At 39.4% G+C, this 7,244-nt stretch overlaps 1 non-coding gene across 1 annotated transcript; it reads right to left on the bottom strand.

The window, feature by feature from the left end:
* Positions 1–4,357: 4,357 nt before the first annotated feature.
* Positions 4,358–4,464, bottom strand: LOC141699398 (small nucleolar RNA R71). The gene has a single exon (XR_012565865.1). It is a non-coding gene; the product is annotated as a small nucleolar RNA R71 (small nucleolar RNA).
* Positions 4,465–7,244: the final 2,780 nt, after the last annotated feature.

Here is a 7,244-nt window from a genome sequence, read left to right as displayed (position 1 = left end):
GTTGTATGCACCTTTGTATAGAATCTGTAGTAGCATATAAGTCATGTTGACTTTAACTAGATATGCAGAATAGGTTGATTAACTGTACATAAGCAATGTCTTGTAATTCTGTATAAGTGAAAAGATCTAGAATGTTCTAAACCAGAAAACCAAAATTCACTGAATAAATCAAGGCTTGAAAGCCCAACCACGCTTAGAGGACATGATTCCTGGGCATGGTGCCAAACATGTCTCCTAGGCGTGGGTATACAACGCCTAGAAATTATGAACGAATTAACCTCCAACAACGCCCAAGATGCAAGTTTCCTAGACGCTGTTGGAAGGATGTCTCCTAGGCGTGGGTACACAATGCCTAGGATTTATGAACGGATTGGCCTTCAACAACGACGTTGTTAGAAGTGTGGCTCCTAGGCGCGGATCAACGACGCCCAGGAAGCATTAGCCTTCAACAACGCCCATGACGCAAGTTTCCTAGACGTTGTTAGAAGTGTGGCTCCTAGGCACGGATTAATGACGCCCAGGAAGCATTGGCCTTCAACAACGCCTAGGATGCAAGTTTCCTAGACGTTGTTAGAAGTGTGGCTCCTAGGCGCGGATCAACGACGCCCAGGAAGCATTGGCCTTCAACAACGCCCAGGACGCAAGTTTCCTAGACGTTGTTAGAAGTGTGTCTCCTAGACGCGGATCAACGAAGCCCAGGAAGTATTGGCCTTCAACAATGTCCAGGACGCAAGTTTCCTAGACGTTGTTAGAAGTGTATCTCCTAGGCGCGGATCAACGACGTCCAGGAAGTATTGACCTTCAACAACGCCCAGGACGCAAGTTTCCTAGACGTTGTTAGAAGTGTGCCTCCTAGGCGCGGATCAACGACGCCCAGAAAGTATTGGCCTTCAACAACGCCCATGATGCACATTTTCTAGGCGTTGTTAGGAGATTGTCTCCTAGGAGTGGATCAACAACGCCTATCATGCCTTGTGCAGTAAAATCCCATTTTTCTAATTATTTAATTACTTAGAAAATGGGCTAAAATCAGGAAAATTGCTAATAATTCCCAATAAATAGGGAAAATAAGCATAAAATCCCGGAAAATAAGGGAAAATTAGAAAACAATTTTCAAAAATTATTTATGGTAAAATATTAAGGAAAAAATCCCCGAAATTAAGGGAAAATTCCTGTAAATTAAGGAAAAATTCCTGTAAATTAAGGAAAAATTCCCGAAATTAAGGGAAAATTCCTGTAAATTAGGAAAAAATCTCGAAAGTTAAGAGAAAATTCCTGAAAAATGCCAGAAAATTCCTAAAAAGAAGGAATAATGTAAGGAAAACAATAGAGAGGTTCTAAAATAACCTTAAAGCCGTGTGCAAGGCAAATCATTGTAAATGTGTAGGTCGCTCCACACTTTACGCAAAGACGACACCTTGTAAGGGAACAAATAAACTTAACTTCTGCGAAATCTTTTACGGTTTCCCAGAAGTTGGGGGGAAAATGATATGGGCCTAAAATTAGCCTATAAATATAATTAATGTTGAATTAATTAGACCTGGTATGGTCCAGTAACGAAGCCCAATTACGAGGCCCGAAGCTCTGATTATTTATTAATTTCGTAATTAATAAATAAGGGAGATTAACAGCTCATTAAATGAGTCCAATCAGTGATATAAATCTATAAAAGATAGCCCCAAGGGCACCTACACCAACAAGGAATCTGATTCATTTATTTTAGGACTTCAAAGTCTATCTAAAGTCTGAGAACTTGATCAACAAGTCTCTTATCCCTAGTCCAATTCAAGGACTCTCAACATCTATATAAAGGGACTCACCCCATCAACTAGAACTACATTTTTTGGCTTGATTCTCTAATTCACAGAGATACATAGGCATCTCGTAAAGGCAGACTTAAGCTACAAAACATGAGAGCAGTCATTAAAGGCCGTGAGCTCCCGAACCTTAGTAATAAATACAACAAATAATAACCTTAGTTTTTTATCCATAACACTAGTATTGGTTGTGCTTATTCGTCTTATGAGCGTCACGAACTTATAAGATAGCATGTTAATTCTTAATGAAGCAAAGTGAATTTAAGGATTTAGAACTTGCCATGCTAACATAGGTTCATGTCATTGTTATACATGATTCGTAGGTAATTTTAACCATCTTACTTGCCCTATGTAATCAAGATAGATAACTTGTGCTTAAACCATTATATTGTCAAATTCTATAGACATATAGGGTCTCAATATAATTGGTGCCTATTCAACTTCTATCTCTTTTGTGGATGTCTGGTAGAATGGTACTCGTGCAACAAAGGTTGGTGTTTATCAGTTTCGTGTTAACTGATTAGTGTTATCACCATTGCGTGCTAAACTTAAGAATAATAAGGCTATTGGATGAAGCATTTAATGAAGTTAGAATCCCATGTTTGTCATATATCAATTCAGTCGATCTTATTCTCGTAGTTATAATTGCTAGTATAATTCTTAGTTATAATCTACCTCAATTTTTTATCGTCTTAGCATTGGATAATAACCATATATTGGTGCTTAGGTGCATAAATTAGATAGTTAACCAATACAGTCTTTGTGGGAACGAACTTGAAAAGATTCTATAGTACTTGCGAACTCGTATACTTGCGTGTATTATTAGGGCGTGTTTAGAGACTAACAAGTTTTTGGCGCCGCTGCCGGGGACTGGAGTGTTAATTTATTTGTTTATGTGCTTTCCATCAGTGGTCATTAAAGTTCATTGACTCAGACATTGTTACTTATCTGTTCCTTTTCTGGTTTCAGGTACTCTAGTGAGGGTGTATGCATACGTGTTCGCGTACTCGTAAGAGAACTCTGGATAAAGCCGAGGAAGAACTTGTGGTAGTTCATAAAGAAGTTTTTGAGGAGGAAGAAGAGAAAGTTAAAGAACCAACAATAGTTGAGATGGGCGATCAACCAAACAATCTGAAGGCTTTGATAGACTATTCTCAGCCTAAGATTAATGACATTCAGTCAAGCATCATCAGACCAGCCATCAGGGCTAACACGTTTGATATCAAGTCAAGCATAATTCAGATGATACAGAACTCAGTTCAGTTTGGAGGTAATCCTACTGAAGACCCAAACATGCACATTAGGGATTTCGTCGAGATCTGTGACATTTTTAAGTTCAATGATGTGTTTGAAGATGCCATTAAGATGCGATTATATTGTGAATATGTTGTGCACTTGATGATTACCTAAACAAAACATCTAAGTAGATTTTACTTAGTGAAATAATGTAGCACTTGATGGATAAGAATTATAGTCCCGACGGATAACTCAGTTTGAGTACCGACGGATGAGTAATTTATTATCCATCGAGTGAGTAGCTTATATAATGATAAGTTTGTAGCACAGTGTTGTATGCACCTTTGTATAGAATCTGTAGTAGCATATAAGTCATGTTGACTTTAACTAGATATGCAGAATAGGTTGATTAACTGTACATAAGCAATGTCTTGTAATTCTGTATAAGTGAAATGAAGTCAAGTGCCAAAATAGCTATCAACGGATGCTTAACAAAGCTTCGACGGATGATCAAATGACTTTCAACGGATGTTCAAAATAGCAGTCGACGGATGATCAAGTAAGTCATCGACGGATGATCTGAAAGTCGACGGATGATAATATCAAGATTCAAAAATCAGTTGAACAGTGAAAGCTGACACACAGCCATCGAGATTGGATACAAACACACTTTGGTAGCCCATTAACTGGGTAATAGAGGACAAAAAGCAGCAAAGATCAAGACTGTTAGATTTTATATTTATTCAGTTCTTTTGACTTTGTAATCTTGGTAATATATATAAACCAAGAGAGTAGCAAATATAAAGATAACTAAGAAAACTAAGTGAGCTTAGAAACAAACACAGAGAAATCTTTGTAAGCACTATCTTTAGCATTTCCTGTGTTCTTAGTTGTTCTATCTTGTAAAAGCAGCTGTGAGCATTTCTGCACACAGAGTTCTCTCAATATATTAATATATATCTCTGGTGGAATTGTTTAAATCCACCAGAAAGTTTTTAAAGACTCTTGTTTTTAATTACTCTTGTTTTGATTCATTAAAGGTTATATTCCGCATTGTGCTAATCAAAACAGATATATCTATAATCGAGTTGAACATTTTTATTTCAAGAAAAAGGTAAAGAATTCCATTCAACCCCCTTCTGTAATTCTTGCTATATTGTTAAGGGACTAACAGATTGTTCCCATTCTCTTTAAGGGACAAAGCGAAGTGTTGGTTACATTCTCTACCAGCAGGGTCTATCACCACTTGGGAGGATCTTGCGCAAAAGTTTCTCACTAAATTCTTCCCTATGGCGAAGACTGCTGCAGTCAGGAATGCTCTTACTCAGTTTGCTCAGCAAACTGGAGAATCTCTGTGTGAGGCTTGAGATCGATATAAGGAGATGCTAAGGAAGTTCCCACACCATGGCATGCCTGATTGGATGATTATTAACTGTTTCTATAATGGACTGGGTGCTACTTCTAGATCCATGCTTGATGCAATATCAGGAAGAGCCTTGTGGGCTAAAAGCTACGATGAAGCTTATCAACTAATTGAACTGATGGCTGATAATGAGTACCAGAATCCTGCAAAGAGACTTACTCAGGGAAAAGTAGCAGGAATTCTGGAGTTGGATGCAGCAACTGCTATCGCTGCCCAACTTAGGGCTTTGACGATGAAGGTGGACACTTTGGCTAATTATGGAGTTAATCAAATCACTAGTGTTTGTGAGCTATATGCTGGTGCCCATGAGATTGATCAGTGTGCCATTTCTAATGAATCAGCTCAATATGTGAGAACTTCCAGCAATCGCAACAACCAGCGCCAACCACCTATCATCCCAACAACCGTAATCATCCTAATTTCAGCTGGAGCAACGCTCAGAATGCGGTTCAACAACCTCATCAGTCGTATACAGCTAAGCAGTACAACCCCCCTGGTTTTCAGCAACTGCATTATGCACCAAAACAATAATTTCAGCTGTAACCAGTAAATGAGAAATCCGAATTAGAGGAGTTGAAGCTTATGTGCAAGAGTCAAGCTATTTCGATCAAGACCTTGGAAAATAAAATGGGCAAATTGCCAATGCCTTGCTAAATCGTCAACCTGGTACATTGCCTAGTGACACTGAAGTGCCAGGAAAGAAGGAAGCTAAGGAGCAGGTAAAGGCAATCACTTTGAGGTCTGGGAAGGTTGCGAATCCCGATCAAACTCAAGAGTTGGCTAAAGAAGCCGGGGCTGAGAAAGAAGTAGAGTAGTAGGATAAAGAAGTGGAACCAAGGAATACTACTGTTGAGCACACTCCGCCTGAGGGTAATACAGGGGAGAAGCAGATCTAACCTCCACCGCCTTTTCCCAAGCGGCTGCAGAAGAAAATGATGGACAAACAATTTGAGAAGTTTCTGGAGGTGTTCTAGAAACTTCATATCAACATACCTTTCGCTGATGCTCTTGAGCAGATGCCTAGTTATGCAAAGTTTATGAAAGGTATTCTATCTCAGAAGGTGAAGCTAGATGATTTAGAGACTGTCGCTCTCACGTAGGAATGTAGTGCTGTGTTACAACAGAAGTTGCCTCCAAAGCTTAAAGATCCAGGAAGCTTTACTATTCCATGTACTATTGGAAAAGTATCTTTTGATAGATGCTTATGTGACTTGGGAGCTAGCATCAATCTGATGCCTTTGTCGATCTTCAAAAAGTTGGATTTACCTGATCCAAAGCCTAAATATATGACTTTGCAGTTGGCCGATCGTTCTATTACATACCCACGAGATATTGTGTAGGATGTCTTGGTCAAGGTGGACAAACTCTTCTTCCCTGCAGATTTCATCATTCTTGATTTCGAGGAGGATAAGAAGATTCCCATAATCTTGGGGAGACATTTCTTGGCGACTGGCTGAACCTTTATTGATGTGCAGAAGGGTGATCTTAAAATACGAGTGCTGGATCAGGATGTGACTTTCAATGTGTTCAATACAATAAAATTTCCTACTGATAAAGAGGAGTACTTCAAAGAGGAGTTGGTCGATTAGGTGGTCATATCGAAACTTGATCAATTGCTAAGGTCTGATGCCATAGAAAAAGCCTTGTTGGGGAATTCAGATAGTGAAGATGATGTAGGTGAAGAGCAATTGCAGTATTTGAATGCTTTTCCCTGGAAGAGAAAGATTGATATGCCTTTTAAATCTCTTGGAAATGAGGAATTGGATAAAGCTCATAAACGCCTCAAACCATCTATTGAGGAAGCTCCCACTCTTGAGCTTAAGCCTTTATGTGAGCATTTGAGGTATGCATATTTAGGTGATGCATCTACTCTGCCTGTTATTATTGCATCTGACCTTTCAGGTAGTGAGGAGGACAAGCTCTTGAGGATTTTGAGAGATTTTCAAATCGGCAATTGGATGGACTATAGCAGATATTAAGGGAATCAGCCCTTCTTACTATATGCATAAATTTCTACTAGAGGAAGGTAGCAAGCCTACAGTCGAGCAATAAAGAAGACTTAATCCTATCATGAAGGAGGTAGTGAAGAAGGAAATTCTCAATTGGCTAGATGCAGGGATCATCTACCCTATTTCTGACAGTTCTTGGGTAAGCTCGGTTCAATGTGTGCCAAAGAAATGTGGAATTACTGTGGTAGCAAATGAGAAGAATGAGCTTATCCCTACTAGAACACTCACGGGGTGGAGAGTTTGCATGGACTATCGAAAGCTAAATAAAGCCACGAGGAAAGACCATTTTCCATTGCCTTTCATTGATCAGATGCTCGATAGGTTGGCTGGTCATGAGTAGTCTTCTGGATGGTTATTCGGGTTATAATGAGATTTATATCGCTCTAGAAGATTAGGAGAAGACTACCTTCACTTGTCCATTTGGTACTTTCGCCTTCAGATGAGTTTCTTTTGGTCTATGTGGTGCACCAGCCATATTTCAGAGATGTATGATGGCCATCTTTTCTGACATGATTGGCCAGAATGTGGAGGTGTTCATGGACGACTTCTCAGTCTTTGGCGATTCTTTTGATGAATGCTTGCAGAATCTGCGACACGTTCTCAAGAGGTGTGTTGAGACCAATCTGGTTCTCAATTGGGAAAAATGTCATTTTATGGTGCGTCAAGGCATTATTCTCGGGCACAAGGTTTCTAATAAGGGTCTAGAGGTGGAAAAAGCCAAGGTGGGGGTCATTGAGAATCTTCCTCCACCTATTTCTG

The sequence above is a fragment of the Apium graveolens genome, chromosome 11 (assembly GCF_009905375.1).
Source record: "Apium graveolens cultivar Ventura chromosome 11, ASM990537v1, whole genome shotgun sequence".
Classification (NCBI taxonomy): Eukaryota; Viridiplantae; Streptophyta; class Magnoliopsida; order Apiales; family Apiaceae; genus Apium; species Apium graveolens.
Note: the sequence above shows the minus strand (reverse complement) of the source record. Positions and strands in the feature narration are given on the sequence as shown.